A 23,525-nucleotide genomic window follows, 5' to 3' on the forward strand; every position below is an offset into this window, starting at 1 on the left:
TCAAAGGCAAAGGCAGGCAGAGTGCAGTGGTTTATGCCTGTAAACCCACTGCTTTGGGAGGCCAAGCTGAGAGGATCACTTGAGGCCAGAAGTTCAAGATCAGCCTGGCAACACAGCAAGATGCCATCTCTACAAAAAAATTAAAAAATTAGATGGGCAAGGTGGTGTACACCTATAGTCCTAGCTACTCAGGAGGCTGAGGCAGGAGGATCCCTTACGTCCAGGAGTTCAAGGCTATAGTGAGCTATGATTACACCACTGCACTACAGCCTGGGTAGCAGAGTGAGAACCTGTCTCCAAAAACAAACAAACAAACAAACAAAAAAGAGGCAAAGGCAAAATACATGTCTTGTAGATTGTGTTTGCTTTTCTTGGCTTGAGAGGGTATGAAAGATGGCATAAACTTTTCAAAGGTGGCCCCCAGAGAACTATGGCTCCTGGTATTAATATATTTGTGTAGTCTCCTCCTACATTGCATCTAGGCAGACCAAATAAAATAAATAAAAGGCAGTAAAAGTAACTCGATGTGACTTTAAGGGTGGATCATAAGAAGCCTAGCAGTTTCCTTCTTGCTCTCTTAGAAGGAGCACTCTTGGGGAACCAGCCACCAGGCAAGAAGACTCACTATCTGAGACTGCCATACTGTAAATAAGTCCAAGCTAGCCACATGAAAAAGCTGCATGGGGAGATGGAGATGCCCAGTCTGTCTCCTAGTATTCTAGCCTTCTCAGCTGAAGCACTAGACATGTGAGAGAAGAAACCATCTCAGATATGCAGCCCAGTCAAGCTTTCAGATGACTCCTGTGCTGCCATCTGACTGTAACCACATGAGAGACCCCAAGCAAGATCCACATACTGAACTCAGTCAATTCATAGAATTAATTTTGGGGTGGGTTGTTACATAGCAACAGAAACTTGAATAATTTCTTATAACATCATCAGAGTATAGTGGAGTTCAACCATATTCATGGATTATCATTTATTAGAAAGAATTCCGGATGATTGTAAAACAATCTTCTGAATTAAAACATAATGAATTAAACCAAATATGCGAGTAGTCATGCTCAAGCTTGGAAACCTTCTGCTGGAACTTGAAATGGGAAGGGTGAGTAGTAAAGGGATAGTTTAAGGAAGTTTCAATTACCATTAATCACGATACACTCATACCATGCTTCTCCGGCCCAGTAGTACATAGAGGTACAATAGATCAGCAGGTTTTCATGAGCATAGGTTATAAGTGTAGGTGTAACTAAGGAAGTTTCACTTAATATTTAATTACATTTAATATCAAGATTATATTCAATATTAAACTGATATTAATTAAATACCTTAATTATAATTATTTTCTATTTCTAAATGGCGTCTGGAGATTTCAGTATGTTCTACAGTTTTCAATTAATATGATCTTATATAGGTTTATGTTAAGAGTAGACGTCTGCTATTAAATATGGCTTTTTTCCTTCTCCTAGTGTGTATTGGGGAATACAGAGCAATTGAATGTAAAACTTCCCCTGCTCTGTCTGACAGGTTACATGAAGCAAGGAGACAAAAATGATGTCTTATATGTGAACAAATATTGTACTAATTACTTCTTTTGTAGACGTCAGCACTGAACATGATGGCAAGTAGTCTCAGTAACAGATTTGAAATCATACAAGAACAAGAAAAAAAGAGAATAACTACTGGAGAATATATTGTCCCAACTAATTAATTTTACTAACTGATTCCTTTAAACAATGGATACTTATTATCCATTAGGCATGGTGCAGAGGGCAGAAAGAAGACAAAGAACGAAGATAAAAGAAGCCTTTTTCCTCAAGAAGATTGTAATCTAGTGGTGGAGCTGGAAAATAAAGGTAAATAAACAAACAAGCAGAAAGTCAACATAAATCTCCTTCAAGATGTCTAATTCTACAGCATGTTAGAAATTCTAGGTAATTCTCTCATACCTGTGGAGCATATAATCTTGGAAAAAATATTCCATATCGGTTGAGTTGTGAAGACAATTCATTCTTAAAAACAGACACTTTGGCATGTTTGTATATTTGCCTCTAAAATGCACATATGCATATACAGGCATGTAATATTTATGTATGCATAAGTTCATATATGCTTATTTGATTAATGAATAATATCACACCTTTTCTAAGGCTTGACCTTCAGTTTGGATCTAGATTTTAGCTTAATTTTACTCATCCAAAAATACAGATACCAAAAGATCATTTCTAATTTGCAAATTGACTTTTTAAGGCTTTACTAGAAAATCCTAAAAATCATTTTATAAAATATTGTACCTTATTCTCTATTTTAGTTTCTTTCATTGCCAGTTGTCCTTGTGACTCCCACTGTTTTCTCTAAATATTTAAAAATTCATCTGGATATCTCTAGATGGTACCACACTTTTAGGTTGTCCTAATCAATTTCATCAATTTTAGCTTTAAATTAAATGCTCATAATGATTTCTTTCTTTTAGTGAAAGTGGCACTAAGTCCCCAATCTCGTAGACTTAAAAACTTCAAAGCTTTTTTTAATATTTTGTTCTTATATAAAATCATTTGCTAACTCCCAGGCACAATCAACCTCTGTCTCTTGAAGTTTTTCTGAAGTTCTTTCTGTGCTTAACACTATCTCCTAAATTCTGGGTTCATAATTATTCATCTGCACCCGCCACCATTTTCCTGATACACTCCCAATTACTTTTACCTATACTATTTCTTTTTCAATTGCAGTCATCAGCTTCTAACATATGAGATTATTAATTGATTATGTATACGGATTATTTCATGTCTTTCCCTGCTGGAATGTGAGTTCTATAAAGGTGAGATCTTTAAATTATCCCAAACACTTAGGACATTACCTAGCACATAGTAGATCTCAATAAACAGTAGTTGAATGAATGCAAAATATTGTATCTAAGTCATGTTGCTTTCTGTAAGAATTTTAAAAATACTTTTAACATTTAATACTTCCTTCTTTTCTTTTCTCTCTCACAACATTTACAAAAAGATTTGTGCCCATGATGTGTTCAAGATATTTGCTTGAAATTAAAAGTATATACTTAGGCCTCTGGTTCATAGACGTACAAAGAACCAAGAGTTTTAATCTAAAAGTGCAATTGTCTCCCGCTTTATTTCTTGTGTAAAAGACATCATTACAAATAACATATCAGAGCTACCTTCTTATTTGAAATTTTTGTTTTTTTAACATATCTTACAGGTTCTGTTTCTCACACAATTCTTAGGTTTATCTAGCAGGTATTTCATTTAGCTACGATATTCTGACTTGGTCTCAGTTCTTCGTATTCCATTTTTAAAAATCTTTGCAAGTCTTTGTATGTGCCTGTACTTAAGCCAGTAATCATATTACATTTGTTGTGTTTTTTTTTCTTGAGTTGTATTACATTGTTCTTTGACCATGGAAGCCATTTGTCAATGGACAGTGAGGTAATTTTAAAAATTATAATAGCTTCAATAATTGGCCAAATAAAACAAATTGGTATAAGAAAACATTGATTAAATCTGGTAATTTTTTGTATTTGTAATCATTAATACAACAGTGCATTATTTATTTTGTAGCTCAAATTGCTTCAGTTTTGACCACTAGGAACTCTTTTCAATCAGCCCCTGTGTCCTTTTTAAATGCTGTCTTTCTCTGGTTTTTGAACACTTTCTTACTTTCTGGCAAAGCAAGGTGCTCCACACTCAATATTCCCTGGCTCAGTCATGGAATCAGACATTTCTCTAAGAAGCTTTAGTTACTATTATTGGAAAATGATATTTAGAACTAGTGCTGAGTGTGCTCTTTGCTACTCTTTTATTCATTTTGTTTTTAATTTGTGTGACAATCTTTGGCTTGGAAATGGAAAATTTAGTTTATTATTTAAATCCAAATTAAATTTGGATTTAAATCTACTATTTGAATATTTATTTTGTATTTGCTCAACTTATTTTGTTTCTTTAATTTCTTATGTTATTTTCATCTGATTAAATCCTTGTTATTCTAAGTCTCATTCATTTGTAAGAAATACACTACTTAGACAATGCTAGTGTTTACACTAGAATTAAAGCATTCATTCTTGACTTATCAAAGTCTAATAAAACTATCTACCCTCTTTATGGACAATGCAAAAACCTTATATCCCTTTCACTCCATTTACTTCATATAAGTTTAAAAAGAAGTAGAAAAATAAAAAGAGGCTTAACTATTCCTATTACTGTTCATATTTAGTTGTATTTCTTTTAGTTTTAGTTTTCTTTCTTCTGTAGTTTTTTAAAAATAGCAGCGTGATTGAACATAATAAATCTCTTTCTGGACAGTGCAAAAACCTTATAATCTTTTCACTCCATTTATTTTTCTCCTAACTTGCACGCTATTCTTGTCATTTATTTTGACATTCTCTATATGCTATATATGTTTTAGACACTGTTTCTATTATTTTATATAATCTGTATTAATTTAGATTTGTCCATACTTTTACCTCTTTCTTTGTTCTTTATTCCTTTCTGCATATCTAAGTTGCATCTGGAGTGAAATGATTACCTTTAGTGAAGATCTATTGGTGATGAATTTTTTCATATTTTCTCTTTGTGACAATGTCTATAATTCGTATGTATTTTTGAAGGATATTTTCCATGGAAATAGAATTCTTGGCACATAGGTATTTTCATCAGTACTTTGAAAATATTTTATTATCATCTGGCTTTATTGAGAAGTCAGATGTCACTCTAATTGTTGCTCCTTTTTAGATATTATGTCATCCCTCCTGCTTTCCCCCAGATAATTTGAATATTTTCTTTCTGTCATTGGTTTTCAGAACTTTTAATAGAATTATCCAAATCTCTCTGTGTGTTTGTGTGTGTGTGTGTGTGTGTGTGTGTGTGTGTGTGTGTGTATGCTCACATGCTGTTCCAGCTTTTTGGATTTTGTGTTTGTGAAGCTTTTTGAATCTGTGACTTGATGTTTTTTGGTCAATTTTTTGAAAATTCCCAATACCTGTAATTATCTTTTAAAGTATTGCTTCTATCTTTCCTCCTGTCTAGGTATGTCTCTCTCTCTCTTTTCCTTTTCTCTTTCTCTGTATCTATTCATATCTATATTTACATCTATCTCTTTCATTTTTTTGTTCTCTTTCTGTTAGGACTTCATTCCAGATATTTTCTTTTGATTTATCTTCCAGTTTATAAACACTCTCTCCAGTTTTGTTTTAGCCACTAATAAAACTTTCATTGAGTTCCAGGTATAATTTACTTACTATAATTTTCACATCTAAAATTTCAGTTTTGTTATTTGTTGTGGTTTTAAGTTCCCTAACAAGCTTTTCAATTTTCTTATTTATCTTCTTAATTAAGTTTAGTTGATTTCAATTTTGTTTTTCCCCTGTATTCCATTATCTTGACATCCTATAGAGCTGTTTCTATTGACTCTTTTTTCTCTTGGCTTTCATTCATTTGTTTTATCTCAGAGTATATAATTTAGTTTTCATTGAGAGTCAGTCATTTATATGAAACACTGTAGTGCTAATTAAATCTTCTAAAAATAATTTACTCTTGATACTGGTGGGTGGTTAGGACATTTACAATTCCAGCTAACTTAATTACATTCAGAGTTTTTGATGCTTTCAAGCTAGGCTTTAGCAGCTCCAGTAGAGAGCCTACTTTGAGTTTCTCTTCATTCTTAGATAATAGCCTTTCAGGGTCCTATTTCAGAGTGTATTTATGAGAATGTTTACCAAAATATTCTCTCTTGGTAGACGCTGGAATTCATCTTCCTAGTTTGGAAGCTAGTCAAAGTATTCATTAGGTTATTAACTTCTCAGTCATCAGCAGATGCCTCTAATGGAAAATGACATCTCCTCAACACAATGCTTATCAGTCTGGGAATCCTTCTTTTCCTGAATTTAAGTTTTGTGAACCTTCACTGTCTTCTTACTTCTCTGAGGTATTTCAGCAGATTTTTTAAAAGTGTTTTATCTAGTCTTTCTTGTGATTCTCAGTGCGAAGTTTCGTTCAAAATGCTTATTCTAATATTATCAGAAGCAGAAGTTTGGCATCCATATTTCCTTGTGATCTTACGAAAATTTAAAGAAAATCCAAAATGTGGATAGATCACCACTCAAAATTTTTTCATTCATATATATATATATATATATATATATATATGTATTCGTTTTTGTAAACTACATATATAACTTTCTTTTTCATTAAAAAAATGTTATTTTTACCTGATTGTCCACAGGCTTTGTGTCCAGATCCCAAAGACACAGATTACATTCAGATGGACACAACTTTCATGTGCAATAATCTGGTCTTTCTTGTATGTAAATCATTAGTTAGGTACAGAGTAAAATTATTTACAGAATTTTTTCTTAGTAAATTATATTTTAAAATTAAAGTTCAAGGTTCTTTGGTAACACACAACAGAAACGAACTATGACCGTCAAGAGCCTTGAGTAGTTCTGAGGATTTTAGAAGTAGGAGCTAATAGATAGACTTTTCAGAGGCATGCTCTGGGTTCAATAAACTCCAAACATTTTTATGCATTGGGTCTCTGCTCAAAACACTTATTTTGCCTTGGAGCCCTATTAACAAGGAAAAGTACCACTCAACATTTAAAAAAACATAACCATTTATGGAGAAATTTGTTTTTTCCAGACACTGTTATAGATCTCATTTGATTGCATATTCATAACAACTTTGCAAGATAAATATTATAATTATCATAGTATACAAATTTTAAATAACTTGCCTATTTATTTTCCTGGAGTCAGAGAATTATGAGTAATACTGATCTTACTTTGGAGGAAAAAATAGGCTTGAAGAGTTTAAATAATGTTCTTAAAAATATAGGATCAGTAAGTGACAAACCAGGATTTCCACTTTGATTTCAGTCTTTCTTCTGTACCACATTATATCTTTATATTTGAAAACTGCTCATTTTTATGAAATTCATAAGGAAAAGTTATGACAGAAAATTGGCTTTCTTTGCTGAACTTAAGAGAGTGATAAAAATTGCAAAATAATTTATATCACTCTCTTAAGGTCAGCAAGAAAGCCAATTTTTGGTTGTGTGTTCATTTTGTCACTACATCTTCAAGATTGTAATCTGTATTGGGGTATAGCTACCTTACAACAATTATAATGTTTTAAAAAGATGACAAAAAAATAAAATAGTATAAAATATGTATATTCCAGAATGGAGCTGGACATCATATTGCTGGACATCAAGAGAATAGGATCCAGTACTGATATGGAACAATATTACCATTGATTAGTTAATATAAGTCATTAGAAGCTCATCAATAAGACCAGGCTTATCTATACTAGAACAGGTCGCTTTAGAGAAATTTCTAGATTAAAAATACAATTTTATTATTTTAGCTGAGAGTAAGCCTTTCGAAAGTCAGAGGAATTATATAGTTTGTCATTAGCGTCAGAAATCCTCAAAATCCAAACTAATACTCTCTGGCAAAACTTACAAGAATTTGAGGTATACTTGAAAGCTAGTTTTCTTTATGCCTAACTCCCAAACATTCTTTAAAAGCCACCTTATCCAGTAGCTTAGTATTCTTTTTATTTCACATAATTTTTCCTACATTTATGATGAGGTAAAAATTGATTACCTATAACTGAGCCATAATGTCAATAATTCATGTGTCACCTTATTTTTGTGGCATCCCATTTGTAAACTGATGCCTGAAAATCACCTACTCAAAATCCTGAGCATGATAACCTGATTTGTTTTAGTTCCCTCCATGAAATTATACACACAAAACCTTCTAAAAAAGTTTCTAAGTCAGATGCTTTCTTTTGTCATGGTATCAAATTATAATAATGTAATTTTAGCATATCTTTATTCATATTTTAAGGTCTCTCATGCTAATAGAATATTATGATATATTAAAATTATTATTTTATTTACAGCACAGTGGGACTCTATTGGATATTTATACTCATTAAATCTATTCTCAGAGTTTGCAAGTATAAATTATAGAATGGCAGTGTATAATTAGATGTAAGTACTTTTTTCAATGTAAATAACAAAATACGCCTAGACAGTTAAGGACATAAAACTAAACTATGGAATCTAGTACTTTGATAATAATGTATTAATTTAAATATTATTAATGAGGTTATTTTTGTTGTTATTAAATGAAAGAACTGCTAGAAATGAAGACCAATTATTATGAAAAGATGAGATGGTACTTAACCAGAAGGTTCTCCTGGCAGGCTTGGTGCATCTTGGTGGGTATATCTGGTATGGACAGGTACAGGATGGAAGTCAGCACAAGCAATAGATCCCAGAGAAAGAGGAACAAAATAGTATACAATGACCTTCCATACCAGCTGGGAGGGGAATGCAACCTGCAGTTCCTGTATAAAATACAGGGACTTTACATGCTGACATAACCTAGAATTCTCACTTTCTAAATATAGTCCAAACACTATATATTTGCTTTTTGTGCTATATTGTGTTTCACATTCATTAAAGTTTTTTATTATGTCTTTATTACATCTTCCTGAGAGGTATTTTTCTATATTTTGAAGGTAGCAATTTTTCTATTTAGCAATATTACACAAAACTAATTACATGAAAATGTTAAGACTTTCTTTCCCTGAGATAGTTATTTTATAATGTTATTACACTTAGGTTATATTCTCACAACTGTTCCTCAAGGAATGTATTATTATTCTTCTTGTAAAGACTCCTATTTGGTGACGTGAAGTTCTCTCAGTCAATGTATTAGCAGAACCATTTTCTAAACCCAGATTTTTCTGGCTAACCCTTAATGCTTTCTGCAGTCCAGAATGATGCAAACATTATTTGTTTCCCAAAAACCAAGACTATGTACACTTTCAAGTAATATATTCTCTTCTGTATATAAAGGTTGTGTAACAAACCCACCATCATTATAAAATGAATTCATCTGCAATTTTGTTTTTGTTTTTTAATTTTGTATTTCTTATGCATTTGGAAAATGGCTGAGTAGGCAGTTACACATGAGTGAAATTGTATGTCTTATAAAAGATCAAATCTGTAAGCTTAACATCAATAATATCATGCTCTGATCTTCGTGGTGATATTTTTGCACCAAAAATCATTATACATATTTTTGACTATCATAGGATGACTGAGTTTGAACGGCCCTTGCAAAAATGTATCTTTGGACTGCCATGTATTTTTTCAGTATTTTCTATACTCCTTTCTGTCTTTTTCACTCTTTTTCCCAGTCCATTTTATTTCATTTTGTATTTTTTCATAGGCTGGTTATCATTTTTTAAATATGTTAACCGATCATATTTAAAATAAAATATGGTTTCACATAAAGTTCTGAAGAATGGAACTATAACACTAAAATACCAAATGATAGAGTTTCTGTTTTAGATGTCTTCCTTTATGTCCTCCTCAAAGCACAACATATGTGGTTGCCCAATCTACTAAACTGTAAACTGTTAAAAAAAAAAAAAAGAAAATTATGTGTATTTGTTTTGCACAAATCTCTGTGTGTGTGTACTCATATATGCATGAATAAATACTTAGAAAACTACCTTTATGCATATATATAGTATATATATATATATACTAACAGGTGCTGGTAAATGTTTCTGCATAAAAACATAATCTATCTACTCTGACCACTCATAAGACAAGTTCTAATTTGAAACAATTTAAGGAGGACTTTGAGAATAGTTAAATATTTAATCCTTTTAATACACAAAAAGAATAGCTAATTGAGGTAGAGAAATGTCAGAATAAAACTTATAGGAAAATATAACCATAATACCTTTCCGTCAGGTCCGCACTAAAAATTAAAAAAAAAAAAACCCTAGATTTTACTCAGGTATTGTTTTCTTGATATTATATCCAGTGTTAGTTGCAACATCTACATTAAAAATAATTAATTTTTTAACAATACCAATTTGTTAATAGCACTTATGAGTCAAAAAATTATGCCACTAAGTTGGTGCAAAAGTAATTGTCATTGAAAGTAATGGCAAAAACAGCAATTACTTTTGCACCAACTGAATAAACAAAAGTCAATGCTTTTTCTTCTTTTGAAGTTATTTGCCAACAGGAGGTTAAATAACACACGCAAATGGAAAAACTAAGCCAACTAACCACTATACTTAAATGATTATATTTAAGCAACCACTCTGTTTACCTTTTATCCAGTCTGAATAGATCCTTTTTAATTACTGCTAATTATTTAAGATATTTTTACATCCCCCAGAAGATTTAGTCTAAATAAATTTAATTTCTTTAAACTCTCCTCCAGTTATAGGCAAATACAGTAAGAAGCCCCATAGGTATGGCAGTAATGTAGTCATAAAGGCAGATACATTTAAATGAGTAGTGCAAGGAAGTCTTCCCTGAAAGAGAGGAAGAAAAAGCTGTATGGTTGGAGATGCAAGAAGCAAACATAAAGCACACAGTTGAAACATTTAGGATGACTGTGAAAAAGGTCTATGTTCACTTGTTAAAGAATGTGCTAGGGCAGACTAAAGCATGTGAATAGTTCTTTCACAGGTCACAGCATCCATTCAGCCCATGGACATTGTTATTACCCGACAGGAATAGATGGGCCTAATTAATATTCTGAACATACCTGAGAGAACATTCTTAAGGAAATCATCCTCTGGTGGTTTGGAAATTTAAAAAAAGAAAGGAAGAAAAAATAAGAAGAGAAAAGGAAAGAAAAGAAAAAAAGGAAGAGAAAGAAAAGAAAGAAAAAGAAAGGAGAAAGAAAGAAAGAGAGACTTAACAGCAAGCATTAAAAATTGGATCAAGATAACAAAGTCAACAGCTCTCGATGTTTAATGCCAGCTATGAACAGGAGTCTTGTTTGTGTACATTTCTTAGTATTAAGAGTTGTGCTTTGTGAATTAAAGTTGAACAGTAGTTTAAATTTACTAGTAATTATATTCTTGACATTTGGTTGAATAACAGGCAAAAATCAGCTACAGAACGTTTGTCATAGGAAACTTGCCAATTCATATAGTAATGAATAATGAAGCAATTTATTAGTTAGATACTTATTAATGTAAAATGTATACACTGAAAATGCAATATCAGAACACACATTTGGCATTTAAATGGAAAAGTGGGAATGTCTTTGGAGAAACAACCACCTACAATGAATATTTTAAATATTTCAAAATGTGTTCTAAATTGTTAAATATTAATTTCAGTATATGATTAAATCCACATTTCTCATATGCAGCTAGCATATAGTCAGCAACGAACTTTTCAATTTTTTTATTTTGAACATTTATAATAGAATATCATTTATGCAAGATTACCTATAATTGTACTTATAAAAATATGACTGTCGTTAATAGTGATTTAGAAGTGTAACAAATTTATAAATACAATAAAAATAAAAAATATTTGACTTAAAATGGAAGTTGAAATGCATACATATATACACATATTACTGAAAGAAAAGGATAACACTATAAAATATTTTATACAATAAGATAAAAGTACTTACTGAAGAAATTCATTGTTAGAGTTTCTATTCTATTTAAATACCTGCATTTAACAAACTAATTCATTCTGAAATGGGAGTCAAGTGTTTAGTGCCCAAACCCAATACAGTACATATAAAACAAAATCCCTTTTGAAATGAATGGAGCCATTCATTTCCAACACACAAAAAGCTGCACTTCCTTTGTCATGCTTCTCTAAAGCCCCTTGATAGCATTATTCCTTTTTACGGTGCTTTAGTTATAGATGTTTCTCTGCTCAAAAATCACACAAAAAAACGACAAGTAGCAAATACCTAAATATGTAACAGATGTATAAGTGTTCCTTGGGATAAATAGGTTATGACAATTAACTGTCATCATATCCCTGTCTCTGTTTCTACTTGCTCCTGTAGTGTACACCTGTGGCTTATTAGGAATATCATCAAAGTGGTAACACAAATTCCAGGTTCAAAGGTAACCTAGGAAAATCTGTTTTCTTACTCCTTGAGTGTTTCTTATAAAAAGAACAATAAACAGTGTAGAAACAAAGCAGTGTATGAATATCTTTTATCTTTGTCTGATTGTAAGTATATTTCAAATTGGCTAATCTAAGGAGGATTTGACACTACTTCAAAAGGTGCTAAATGCAATTGGTGGTCTATTTTGAATTCTAACAAACCAAACCAATTGTTAAAAATTTTATGAAAAAAATCAGAGAAATTTGAATACTGGTTAGATTTTTGATGACACTGAGGAATAGTTACTTTTTTCATGATTTTGAGACACACATGGTGAAGTATTCATGGGTGAAATAGTGTGCTTACCAGAATATTCTTCAAAATAGTTGGAATGGTGAGAGGGAAGTGGATGAGTTGATTTAAAAATTTGTCTAAAAATTCTTTGATAATCTTCTTTTCAACAAGTGGAGACTAATTCCTCTCTTCTTGAATGTGAGCAACGTTTAGTGACTTACTCCTAATAAATAGAATGTGACAGAAGTGACAATGTGTGATCTCCAACACTAAGTCATTAAAAAGCATGGTGCCTTCCTCTTTGTCTTCTTTCTTATCTCTCTTGCTCTGTAGGAAAGCAGTGGCCATGTATGTCATGAGGACATTCCAGTAACCCTATGTGGTAAGGAACCGAATCAGCCTGCCAACAACCACTGAAAAACTGAGCCCTCCTGCTGACAGCCATGTGAGAGGAACACCTTGGAAGTGGATCCTCCAGGCCTGGTCATACTTCAGATGACTGCAGCCCAAGCCAACATCTTGCTTGAGTGGAGCCTCATGAGTGACTCAGTCAAAACCACACAGCTGAGATATTTCCAACCCACAGATACTGAGATAATAAATGTTTATTGCTACTAGGTTTCCTTCCTTCCTTCCTTCCTTCCTTTCTTTTCTCTCCTCTTCTCCTTCCTTCCTTCCTTCCTCCCTCCCTCTCCTCCTCCTCCATCTTCTTCCTCTTCCTCTTCTTCCTCTTCCCCTTCCCCTTCCCCTTCCTCTTCCTCCTTCTTTCTTACTTTCTTTCTCTTTCTTTCTTTCTTTCTTTCTCTATGAAAATATCAGGTGTACTATATTTTACCTGCCTTCATGTATATTTGAATAATTCCATAATAAAACTTTTTAAAATTCTCTTGTATTTTTCTTTATGTTTCTAAGGATTTAATTTAAATAATAACTATTAATAATTTAGTTAAAATTTATTTTCTTTAAAAAGAGTCATGTTAAGCCCCTTTACAATTTTTCCCCAATAATATTTACATACATTTGAATTTTCCTCACCATCATCCAGCAACTTTCTAAAAAAATAAATCTTAATAGAAAGGTCACACTAATAAAAACATGTAGGATTATAAAATAGATGACCCTAAAAAGGAACTTGGAGAAGTGATTTTGTTACCTCCCCACACCATAATATTTACCATTCTCCCACAAATAAACATATTCTGTAAGTAAGACTGTTTTCTTGGCAAGCACAGCTTCCAGATAAAATCCTTGAGCTCATTGTAGCAAAAAAGAAACAAACAAAAAACTATAAATATTAAAAAATATTAGCTATATTTAGTAGTCTTGAACTAAATGCTAAATGAAATTGAAATACATTTTATTCTTAAGGAAAACGAAGCTTTTGTTTTTTAATTTTCTCATAGAGTGAATTCCAAAGAAATTAATTTTTAAAATTGTGAGTCTCTGGTTCCTGAAAATGCAAATTCTGCATATCATATTTTATAGAAAGCATATGTAAATACTTTTGCTATCAATTATAATTAAACATTGATAAAGGAAAATAATGTGTATTAGGCATATATGTTCCATGCATATATTGAGTTCTCCTATTTCCCATGATGTATTCTTTTATTTTCTTACACATTTATAGAGAAAGAAAAATTTAGAGAGGCAAATTTTCTTGTTTAGAATTACACAATAAGAAATTAGTGGTTCCTGATTTCAGATTTGAATTTGCCTGAATCTAGTTCCCCAAATCATATGGAGCACCACTGTGTGCTTAGCACAGTGCCGTGTTGTGTGTAGACAGAAAAAAGGATTACAACACAGCCTCTACCCTGAATTCACATTTAAATTTTGAGAAAATAAAACATTAAATGAGAAATATTGGCTGGGCACTGTGGCTCATACCTGTAATCTCAGCACTTTGGGAGGCCGAGGTGGGCAGATCATTTGAGGTCAGGAGTTGGAGACCAGCTTGGCCAGTATGTTGAAACCCCGTCTCTACTGAAAATACAAAAAAAAAAAAAAAACAAAAACAAAAAAAAAACAAACTAGGCGGGCTTGGCATCACATGCCTGTAGTCCCACATACTCGGGAGGCTGAGGCAGGAGAATCACTTGAACTGTGGAGGGAGAGGTTGTAATGAGCCAAGATCATGCCATTGCACTCCAACCTGGGCAACAGAATGACACTGTCTCCAAAAAAAATTTTTAAATAATAAAGAAAATTATTAGAGCACAAAAATATTAGTGGTATATTGTATGGGACTTTTGTAGTTGAAATGAAAATCTACAAAGATTAGAGATATGTGTGGTCAGCTGCACTGAAGAAGTTTTCATAGAGGAGGTGAGATTTTAGGTAAGCTTTGAACAATCATAATATTCAGATATACAGAAAGAACAATATGGGTATGTTTGGTTGACTTAATCTTCATTCCCAGACAACTTTCAGTTGGAGAAACTTCACAGAAGAGTTCTGAATGATGACATGGAAGTGAAAGTCAGCTGTGTGATTCCTGGGAAGCTTGTTGCTTTCCTGAGACAGCACCCCCACCCACTGTTTTTGCTTCTTCTTGTTGGAATGCAGATGTGATAACTGGAGCCTGCCAGGAGAACATCTGAAGCCTGGGGGTCACTTCACTATGTCACTCAACCAGTGCCAGTAACTGCTCTTCTCCAGACTTATTATACAACAAAAACAAACCCTTATTTGTTTAAGACTCCCTAGCTGGGTAGTTTATTACATATGGAAAGAAATTTCCTAACAGATATGGAAAAAATACAATATTGCAAGTAAGGGAAATACAACAGAAAATGCACTCGTCTTGGGAGTAAGAAAGTTTAAGCTTCCATAACTGGTAATACTTATATATAATTTAGTCTGATACCAAAATTCAGTCTTTGACCAATAAATCATGATCGGTGCCTGAGACAATCAAGGTCATTATTTCTTTTATGGTTCCATGTTTTAATCTTCTTCCTATAGGGGTATCTGAGATCATTCACTAAAAAATAGGGTAAAATGAAGATTATGAAATTGTATGGAGAGAAAAAATTCTGAATAACCAATATGGGAATATGAATATTACTCCTATAAAATGAAATAAAGGAGTAACTTGGAAGTTAGTAAACTAGTCTTTATTACATTTGGGAAGTTCTGTGCTCAACTGTGGTGATTTGGTTTAAATTAGATTGTGTGAATTTTCTTATTTCTGATATATTTGGATAGATATCAATATTAAATTTAGTTTTAAATGAGAGATTTTAAAAAATGAGTTAAGCTTTCTATTTTTAAGAGATTGATAATGCCAATACCTTTGGCTGAAATGAAGCTGTCTGAAACAAGTGTATGTTTTGGAAGGAAAGTAGCATTTTTGGAAGGAAAGTAGTATCTGAGGGATACATTGAGTATGAGCTTCCTTTACATAGACTTGTTTTGTAAGCTGCTGAGAACAGGCACAGAGACAAAGCCAGTGGGTCACAAATGGTGTTCTACATTTAGAAATAATCAGAAAAAGAAGCAAAATCTATTAAAATGGATGATTTAATAAAACTGCTAAGCTAAAATTGTAGTTATCAAGAACAAAAACGTGAACTTCCGTAATGGGAAGGCAGCAGTCTAAGAAAAGAAAAACAAGAAAGAGAAGATAGTTACGAAAGTGAAATATCAAGAAAGTTATGGTAGACTGCTTTGGAATTCAGGAACTCAACAAAGTGTAAGGTTGGGATTCTGGAAAGACCTTTGTATAAAAATGCTCTGGTGAGTAGTTCTGGTAGTGCTGAGGTGGTGAAGAGCTTGCATTTCAGGAGTTGGGTAATAAAGGGAAGGAGAGAAAACAGACAATGCTTAGCAGAAGTAGTGTGAATGAAAACTTTTAGCTCTGCTCCAAATAAAGAGCTGACCCTCCAAAAGCATGTGAGAGACTTATATGAAGTTTAGGAGAGTGGAAGAAGCTTTATTGTTACCTTGGTAGCTTCTGGAGAATACAGATACTGGAAGCATAAACTTTTTTTTGGCTTAACAATTTAAAATATTATCTTTAAAATCCTTTGTTTTGTTATATTATGATAATTGCTTTTAAACTTTTGAAAAAAATTATGTGAACATTTTGAGTTGTACAAACATTGTAAAAATTAGTTTCTCCAATTTATAATTGACAAATGTGCTAACACACAAAAAGTTGCAAGTATTCAGCTCTTAATGAAAAAGGTTCTTTCTACTTTTAAAAATCAAAAAGTTTGTATAATATGTTTAGACAGAAAAATGTCTTTTCTTCATGGGAAAACTTTAAGTGAATTTTACTTATGCTTTTGTATTCCTTTTTATAAAATATAATTATTCCTTGCTATATGCACTTTAATCATAATTGTATGGCAGCAGAAAGCTACAAACCTCCATCTTAGTATCATGGCTCTCCACAAAATTGCCTTTATAGAATGATATACAACAATGTAGGATAATTTTAAAATTATGCCATTACTTTTATCTAGAAGCTATGTAGAAAATATGAACAAAATATTTACATTAAATATTAAAATATAAATGAGCAAAAATGACTATAAAATGATGGCATGCCTTATGTTATTCGTTTTCTTATATTTATGTGATTAATTATTTTTATGAGGGTCATGCTAAAAAAAAAGAAACAGATAAAAGGAAAAAGTAAAATCACAAAAACATTGGTAAAACTTGTATGTTTTAGATTTGACTTTCCTAAGACAAAATAAAATGAGACATACTCTCTTTTTGTCAAATGAGAGTTCTATGAACCATCACATTTCTTGTTTCTTCTTGGCTCTCAGGAAGCTCAAATTAATATTTTGCTCAAATAACTTTAAATAAAGCATTTTCTTCTGGTATAATTATTTTTATATTTATCTTTAGTACTTGGACTTTCTGTTGTTTCTTGGAAATTACTGGTTTTACATTCCATGATATGTGTTTTTAAGGCCATCAATTTTCTTATGATTTTTTTTGGAAGTAGGCAGAACACAGACAATAAATAATAAGTTGTGTCATTATCAAATCCCATGAAAGGTCAATAAATAAATGCATTTTAGGAAAAATAGTAAGATAAATTGAAAAAGAATCAACTTGCCTTAACTTAAAAGTTTGTGTTTAAATATCATAAATGTTGAAAATCAGCTTTATTGATGGAATTTTTATCACCATTAAAATAATCAATAAACAAAAAGAGGACAATAGAATAAACTACTAACTTGAAATGTTCTAGACTGTATAGGACATACAATAAAAATTAATAATATTGATTAAGGTTAGCAAGAATCTCCCTGGTCTGGGAAACCTAAAATCCACTTCTTACCCTGACTATGTCATTGACAATTTAGCTGAACTTCACTAAGTATTTACCTTTTGGTACTTCAGTTGTCTCACTGATAAAATAAATAAATTTGACTTACTAATCAGTAAGCCTCCTTCCAACTGTAAAATTTATTTCCTAGAATGTCTTTTGAAGTCTTTATATTTTAGATGCACTATTTTTTGTTTTGTCTCATTTTACTGGTTATAACAATGGATTAAGGGAGGCAAAAAATTAAATATAAAAACCACACAGGAATAAATGAACATAGATTTATCTGCTTTTTCTACTTTTCTTTTGAAAGGGTATGCTTATTGCACTTTAGTGAACTTAAATTCTAAATATTTAACTTCCAAAAGTTTGTAACATTATAACCAACAGTAAGTAATACTTAGCACCAGTTGCATTTTGTCATAAAAGATGGAGACTGGGAGTTTTTTAAGAGGCTGTATGATTTTGACATCTTCCAAAGTTGCATTTTGGCTTGGAAAATTATGTCAATAATGTGTCATAAGAACACACTTTCTTTTAGAATTTCAACACATCTACCCCCAGTAGGAATTAGAAAAATATAATTCCATAGAAATGAAAACTATATATTTCAGTATAACCCTTCACTTTTCCTCTCTCAGTTTCCAAAAATGTTTTATTATAATTCGATTCACATTTGGAGTAATTTGGGAATTAGTTTACTGGATTGTCCACCTCCATTTCAGATTGGCAGCAGGAAAGCATTTAACAACCACAGACTTAAGGCTGCAAAATGAACTACAACTGAAAGAAAACCAAGGATCTGCATCAGCAAAATTTCCATTTTGCTTTACCAGCTGCCTTGGTTTCTTGTTTATGTCCTTTTTTAAGTGTTTGAGTGGTTTTTCTCCTTTGCATTTTTATAATCTTTGTGCATATTTATAATAATTTTGTCTACCCCTGGCAAAGGAATGGAATCCGAAAGAGCAAGACCATTTTGGCCAAATCACCAGAGAGCTGACAAAAATCACCAGTTTTTATATCTAACACCAGAGAGACTCTAAGTCCTCTTCTCAGTGATAATGTACATCTAATTATAATATCTAAGCTTCATTAACATTTTTAACTATCCTCTAACCTATTGATACAGTTGTAAAGAGGCTGACAGGTACTTATATAGAAAAAGAAAATTACTACTTACAAGCACCAAGATGTTGGACCAGTTATTGAAGCAATTGATTTGGTCTCTACAGCTGCAAAATTGATAGTTTCCAAGTGTTAGATTAGTTTATGTAACAGTTGTACAAAAGTTCCTCCTGAGTTTTTCTTATCTTTCTGGGGAAAATATATAATACAACCAGCATCCCAGAGATAATTGTTTAATCGACTCAACAAAACCAAAATACAAAGATCAACAAACTTGATGAGCCTGTAAACTAAGAAAAAAAGAGAGAAGATGAAAATTATTAAATTCAGAAATGGAAGTGGCACTTTACTTCAAATATTGCATAAACTGAAATAATATTAATTGTACACTGACAAATTTAACAACCTTAATAAAATGGACAAATTTCTAGAAACACATAAATTACCAAACTAACTCAAGAACAAATAGAAAATTTAACAGACATATAAAACCTAAAGAGATTAAAGCAGTAACCAAAAACTTCTTAACAAAGAAAAGTCCAAGACCAGAGGACTACACTGGTGACTTCTAACAAACATTTAATGAAGAATTTATACCAACCCTTTTCAAATTCTTGCATATAATAGAAGAGGAAGAGACACTTCCTAATATATTCCATGAGACCAACATTACCCTGTTACCAAAGATAGACAAATGTACCAAAATAAAAGAAAACTACAAACCAGTATTGATTGTGAATACTGATGCAAAAGTCCTCAATAAAATGCTAGCAAACCAAACCCAACAGCATATTAAAAGGATTATACACCATGACCAAATGGGATTTATTCTAGAAATGCAAACATGGTTCAACATAAGAAAACAAATTAACACATCATACAGATAGAACAATAACAACAAAAAACACATGATCATCTGAATAGACACAGAAAAATCATTTGAAAAATTGTAATACACTTTTATGATAAAAGTATTCAACAAACTAGGCATAGAAGGGAATTTTTCAGCATTGTGAAAAACTAACAGCTAGCATTATACTCAATAGCGAAAGGCAAAAAGCTTTTCCTCTAAAATCAAAAACAAGAAAAGGATGCCTGATTTTTGCTACCACTATTAAACATTGTGCTGGTAGATCTGGCCAGATCACTTAGAAAATAAAAATAATAATATCCAACCTTGCCCTACTCAGTAGCAGGACTGCAGCATTCTGCCTTGGGTCTGGAGATCACCCTGTCCCTGCCTACCATGGCCAGCCCCCAAACGTACCACCAGGGGCCCTGAGGACAGAGCCACCAAACCTGGATGTTTCCCCCTCCTTACCCCAGTGCTAGAGCACACTATCTCAGGGCCTGGGAACCACGGTGCCCAGTGCACAACAATTGGCACCCAAGCACTCCTCTCAGGAGCCCAAGGTTGGGTCCATTTGATGGGCTGCTACCACCACAATGGGCACCCACCTAGATGTGCCAACTGTGGGCCTGCAGACTGGTCCACCTAGCCCATTACAGCAACTACCAACACCAACATGAACCACTTGAAACCCAGAGGCTAGTCCCATTGCTGCTACTGCTGTCAACCACACCATGCCCACTGCTGCTACTGCTGTCAACCACACCATGCCCACTGCCCAGGACATTAAGAACTTGCCCACTCACCCATCCCACTGCTGCCACTTCCAGCACCTTAGAAAGCCACCTGGAAGCCATGAATTGGCCCATCTGAACCTGCTAACACCAATGACAGTGTACAGTTTCCTGGGGCCCAACAACAGGCACACTTGGTCCACTACTCCCACCACTGAGACATGAGGACAAGCAGACGTGGCATCTCCATCCTAAGAAAAACTTCACTATACCCTCCACTAACAACCACACTCAAAGCCATTGAGGAAATTGTAGAGAGCACTGACACAGTTTACAGCCAAATAATTCATATGGAGACTACACTACTGCACACATTCAGAATCACAGCCAAAGAGCTCTCTATTTACCCAACACCACAGATATATCTTCAGGAAAAAGTTCTCCCCTACAAAAGCAAATTCAAAAATTGGAAAAAATAACGATTACACCAGATGTGCACATATTGTCATCAGAACACAAGAAACATGACAAGACAAAGAAATATAACACTTCAAAAGGGGCACCATAATTCTTCAGCAACAAATTTCAATCAAGAAGAGAGTCATGAAATCCTGAATAAATCATTCAAAATAGTGAAATGTTAAAATCTCTGACACAAGACAAGAAAGATAAAAAATAAAAAGAAATCAGAAAAATAATTCAAGATATGAATGAGAAATTTAGCAAAAAGATATTATAAAAAACAATCAGGCCAAGTTCAGTGGCTCACATCTGTAATACCAGCACTTTAGGAGACCACAGCAGGTGAATCATGAGGTCAGGAGTTCGAGACCAGTGTGGCCAAAATGGTGAAACCCCATCACTACTAAAAATACAAAAAATTAGCTGGGCGTGGTGGTGGGCACCTGTAATCCCAGCTACTTGGGAGGCTGAGGCAGGAGAATCACTTGAACTTGGGAGGCAAATGTTGTAGTTAGCTGAGATCGCACCACTGCACTCCAGTCTGGGTGACAGTGTGAGACCCCGTCTCAAAAAGAAACAAACAAACAAACAAACAAACAAAAAAACCCACAACCAACAAGAAATTCTGGAACTAGAGAATTCATTAAATGAAATACAAAATAAATTTGGAAGCTTCAGCAATAGACTAGATCAAGCAGAAGAAAGAATTTCAGAACTTAAAGACAGGTCTTTTGAAATAACTCAATCAGCCTCCTATAAAGAAAAAATAATGAAAAAAAATGAACAAAGCTTACATTACACATGAGATGCTGTAAGCAACCAAATATTCAAATTTTCAGTGTCCCTGAAGGTGAAGAGGAAACAAAAAGTTTAGAAAATCTATTTAACAAAATGATAGCTGAAAACTTTCCAAGTCTAGCAAGAGATTTAGGCTTCCAGATACAGGAATCTGATAGATCTTCAAACAGATACAATGCAAAAAACCTCTTCTGCACAGCACATTTTAGTCAAACTGTCAAAAGTCAAAGACAAAGTGAAAATTCTGAAAACAGCCAGAGAAAAGTATCTAGTCACTTATAAGGGAACCCCCATCAGTAGAGAATGAAATTATATATTTGAAGTGCTGAAAGAAAAAATAAAACATTGCCAGGTAAGGATAATCAGCCCAGCAAAGTTATTCTCCAAAAGTGAAGGAGAAATAAAGGCTTTCCAGGACAAGCAAAAGTTGAGGAAATTCATCAGCACTAGACTCATCTTACAATAAATGCTTACAGTCCTTGCTCAGGCTTGGCCTGTAAAAACAAAGAAAAAAGAAAAAAAAAGAAAACTGCTTGGGGAAGTCCTGCACCTAGAAGCAAAGGAACACTATCTACCATTATGAAAACTCATGAATGTATAAAACCCACTTGTAGAGCAAATATACAAAATACAAAGAGAAAGAACTCAAATTATACCACTACAGAAAACTACCAAATCACAATAAGCTTAAGAGAGAAAAAAATGACCAATGGATACATGAAATAATCAGCAATCATTTAATAAAATGACAGAAATAAGCCTTGCATATCAACAACAATCTTGAGTGCAAATGGATTAAACTTTCCACTTAAAGATATAGGCTGGCTTAATGGATTAAAAAATGTGACCCAACTATATGTTACTTATAAGAAACTCATTTCAACTGTAAAGACACATATAGGCTAAAAGTAAAAGTATTTTTTAAAAGATATTCTATGAAAATGGAAACTAAACATAGGTAGGAGTAGCTTTACTAATATCAGATAAAACAAACTTTAAGTTAAAAACATTAAAAAGAGACAAAGAAGGTTATTGTATAATGATAAAGAGAACAATTCAGCAAGAGGATATAATAATTCTAAACACATATGTACCCAACACTGGAACATTCAGATATGTAAAAAAATGATTAGATCTGAAGGAAGAGATATACTTCAACACAATAATAGTTGAGGCCTTCAACACCCCACTTTCACCATTAGACAGATCATCTACACAGAAAATTCACAAAGAAACATTGGATTTGAACTGCATGTTAGACCAAATGGACTTAACAGACATTTACAGAACATTTTAACCAATAGCTGCATAATACACATTCTTCTCATCAGCATATAGAACATTTTCCAGAATAGACCATATGTTAGAAAATAAAACACATCTCAACAAATTTTTAAAAAATGAAATAATATAAGTATATTCTCAGACTATAATATAAGTATATTCTCAGCACACAGAACATTTTCCAGAGTAGACCATATGTTAAAATGTAAAACACATCTCAACAAATTTTTTAAAAAATGAAATAAGTATATTCTCAGACTATAACAGAATAAAACTAGAAATCAATAATAAGAGCAACAGGAAACTATAAAAATATATGGAAATTAAAAAAAAAATGCTTCTAAATGACCCTAGGGTCAAGGAAGAAATTAAGGAGAAAATCAAAAAATTTATTGAAACAAATGAAAATGGAAACCCAACATACCAAAATCTTTGGGAAACTGCAAAAGCAGTGCTAAGAGGAAATTTTACAGGAATAAATGTCTACATCAAAAAAGTAGAAAAATTTCAAGCAAACAATATAACCGTGCACCTCAAAGAACCAACCAAAAACCAAAACAAGAAAAGCAAGAACAAACCAAACCCAAGATTAGTAGGAGGAAAGAAATCATAAAGATTAGAGAAGAACTAAATGAAATAGAGACTAAAAAAACCACAATGGCGGGGGAGGAGCCAAGATGGCCAAATAGGAACAGCTCTGGTCTACAGCTCCCAGCGTGAGAGACGCCGAAGACGGGTGATTTCTGCATTTCCATCTGAGGT

At 32.8% G+C, this 23,525-nt stretch overlaps 1 long non-coding RNA gene across 1 annotated transcript; it reads left to right on the forward strand.

Moving 5' to 3' along the window:
* Nucleotides 1-1,625: 1,625 nt before the first annotated feature.
* On the forward strand, nucleotides 1,626-13,109 carry LOC129532430 (uncharacterized). The gene is made up of 2 exons (XR_008678169.1): nucleotides 1,626-1,856; nucleotides 12,551-13,109. It is a non-coding gene; the product is annotated as an uncharacterized lncRNA (long non-coding RNA).
* Nucleotides 13,110-23,525: the final 10,416 nt, after the last annotated feature.

The sequence above is a fragment of the Gorilla gorilla genome, chromosome 2 (genome assembly GCF_029281585.2).
Source record: "Gorilla gorilla gorilla isolate KB3781 chromosome 2, NHGRI_mGorGor1-v2.1_pri, whole genome shotgun sequence".
Classification (NCBI taxonomy): Eukaryota; Metazoa; Chordata; class Mammalia; order Primates; family Hominidae; genus Gorilla; species Gorilla gorilla.